The 2,792-nt window shown below is 60.0% G+C and overlaps 1 long non-coding RNA gene across 1 annotated transcript; it reads right to left on the bottom strand.

Moving 5' to 3' along the window:
• Nucleotides 1–830: 830 nt before the first annotated feature.
• On the bottom strand, nt 831–2,589 carry LOC111730423. The gene is made up of 2 exons (XR_002776683.1): nt 1,822–2,589; nt 831–1,649 (listed from the first exon to the last, which is right to left on the bottom strand). It is a non-coding gene; the product is annotated as an uncharacterized LOC111730423 (long non-coding RNA).
• Nucleotides 2,590–2,792: the final 203 nt, after the last annotated feature.

Raw genomic sequence — 2,792 nt, forward strand, 5'->3', positions numbered from 1 at the left:
ACATTTCACGCGCCCCCCACCCCACCCCGGCCGGTACGGGGCGGACATGCGACTAAGCTCCCACCAGGGAAACGCATGCAGCGGGGTGGATGTGACGTCCTGTGACGTCCCCTCACGTCCCCTAGAGAGACGTCTGGGCCTCCACATGTGTTCCTCCCCGTTCCCATCGTGGTTGCTGGTGGCAGGACCCCATCGTCTGGCTCCCTGATAGCTTCAAGGGCCAGGGCTACTTGTGGGTCTGGAACGCCCACCGTGGACACTAACCGGGTGCACACAGGTTTGCTGTGCTGCTCTGTAAGCCCTGAGCCAGTGGGGCCCTCGGGCCACAGCAGCTTAGCCTTCTGTCTCATGTCGAGAGAAAACTCGTACCGCGAACCACACGCGCCCAGCTTCCCCCTTAACCCGAGAGAAACACGGCAGGGACTTGACATGTCGCGGCGGGGGAGACTTTGGAGACACCCCCATCTCCGTCCGTGCCTCTCTGTCCCCACACTTGCATTCGTCCCTGAGAAAACCTCTTTCTTCCGTCCTCCGCCAGACGGCCGTTTGGGTGGACCCCCACCCCCAGAAGAGCTGGCCGATTCTTATGCCCATGCTCCAGTCAGGGGGTAGCGCCCACGACGAAATTCTGGTGCTCCAGCCCAACGAGGAGCCAGACACAACATCCAAACATCTAGAAGTAGCAAGGAGCCTAAAAGCCCAACAGATGTTTTAACCAGAGACCAGATAAAAGCGAATGCGTGAACTGGAAGGTGGATCTGAGGAAATTATCGAGAACGTAGCAGAGAGGAAAGGAAATCAGAAAGGCTAATGGACACGGCAGCTAGAACGAGGGGAGGCAATGTGTGTATATTGTTCCAAAAAAGTAGGGGAAAAATGGGGGGTTGATGACGAATCCATGGCTGAGAACATTTCAAAATTAAAGAAAGCCGTGGGTCTTTGGATCGAAGGCCCTTGAAAAGCTGAGCTGCTAATGCCGGCTTGATCTTCCAGCGACAGCCCCATCCAGGAGCCACGTAGCCTCCTTAGAACAAGAGATGCTCCTGGCACTGTGATCACTCAGGAAATTACACGGGTTTTCAGAACCCTGTCCTGGGGCCTGGGGGCAGTTGTACTGTACTGCTCTGTGGTTTCACAGAGCATCAAAGAAATGCCGGAAAACATCGAAGACAAAGAGAACATTCTAAAAGCGGCCAGAGAGAACCGATCCCAGATTTCTTGCGAAACTTTAGTGAGCTAAACTGCTGTCCAGCGGGGGAAGGGAAAGACATCCCCAGAGAGAGACCGAAAGCGCCCCTGGCAGACCCCACGGAAGGGACCGGAAGGCCCTCGTCCGGGAAGAGGCGCAGAGGCCAGGAGGAAGGATGGGGTCCGTAGGCATGATGAGGGCCCAAGCGCGAGACCCTAACTGTGAACGATTTACTCCGCGGGGAGAATCACTGATCCCAACGACGAGAGCTGGTCAGTAAGAAACGGCAGAAATCTAACCCAACAGCACGAGGCTCGGCTGACGAGTGGCGGGGGTGTCGAGGGGGCCCGGTGCCCACGGGTCCCGCGGGCTGTCGTAGGACGTGTTAAGCGGAGCCGACTTGCCGACAGGCCTGGGGCGAGCCCTCGAAGAACGGAACAGAGTGCGTGACTTCCGGCCTCTGCAGAAAAGGCAGGGGGACAAAGAAATTCGATTATTTCAATCCAACGCAGAAAATTAGATCTAAAAAGGCAAGGAAATCATGGCAAATAAAAACACCGAAGGAGGTGGCGGCAGGTGGCAGCAGGTAGGCCCAGAGAGACGAGGGGTGTGGAGCACACAGAGCCACCCACTGTGAGATGGGACAGCGAGGTCCTTGCCTCGGGCGAGGCCCGGACTCCGCTGGGGCGGATCAATGGGAAGCCTGGGGGCCCCAGAGCTTCGAATGCAGAGGGCACAAAGGGCCCACGTCGAGAAACCGCTAAAAACACGAAAGGAGAGAAAGAGCCTGCACGGCCCTCCAGTTCCGTCTGCCACAGCGGAGCTCGTGTTTCCTGTGCCTGTGCCGAGCAGCGTCCCTGAGGGCCACCTCCCCTGGAGACCCGGAGCCGCCGTGTCTGCCCGGGACCGCTAGGCGCAGCCCCGGCTCCGGGGGAGCCTCACGAACTCTGCCTCGCCCCCTCTGTGATGGGCTGGGACAGGACACATTCATTCTTAGGCCTGTGTCCAAAGAAAGAGTCGCCAGAGGCCATGAGGATTTCCGTACAAGGACAGTCACCTCAGCGTTTCTATAATAACGAAGGTTGAGGAGCCCGAACGTCCATCCACAGGGTCCGGTTAATAAATCACGGCCGAGCGGGCAGGCGGCCCCCCAGGGAACGCGGGGGCCCCACAGTCTGCGTGTGGAGGGACAGCCGGGACGGTGAGGAAGGGGGGGGCAGCAGGGTCATGGGCACTGTACGACCCCCCGATGAGCCTCGATCCGCCCGCCCTCGTTCCGGCCCAGGCGCAGGAAGCCGCGGGCGGTTCTGGGAGCGGAATGTGTCCCGTCTCTCCCCCTTCGCCATGGCTTCGATTTCCCACTGGACCTTAGTTATTGTGCTCGCGGGGGAGGCGGGATGCGGTGGAGGGAGGCGGGAAGCGGTGGGGGGAGGCGGGATGCGGTGGGGGGAGGCGGGATGCGGTGGGGGGAGGCGGCTTTCTTCAACCCGCCGTGTTCTTTGTGTGAGTTTTCAAGTTGCTGTTGTTCTTTGCGACGAAAGGGGACCCGCCCCGGCACCTCCGCCTGCCGGCTGCTCGCCCGCCTGGACCGGGCCCTGCGGCC

The sequence above is a fragment of the Pteropus vampyrus genome, unplaced genomic scaffold, assembly GCF_000151845.1.
Source record: "Pteropus vampyrus isolate Shadow unplaced genomic scaffold, Pvam_2.0 Scaffold312, whole genome shotgun sequence".
Taxonomy (NCBI): domain Eukaryota; kingdom Metazoa; phylum Chordata; class Mammalia; order Chiroptera; family Pteropodidae; genus Pteropus; species Pteropus vampyrus.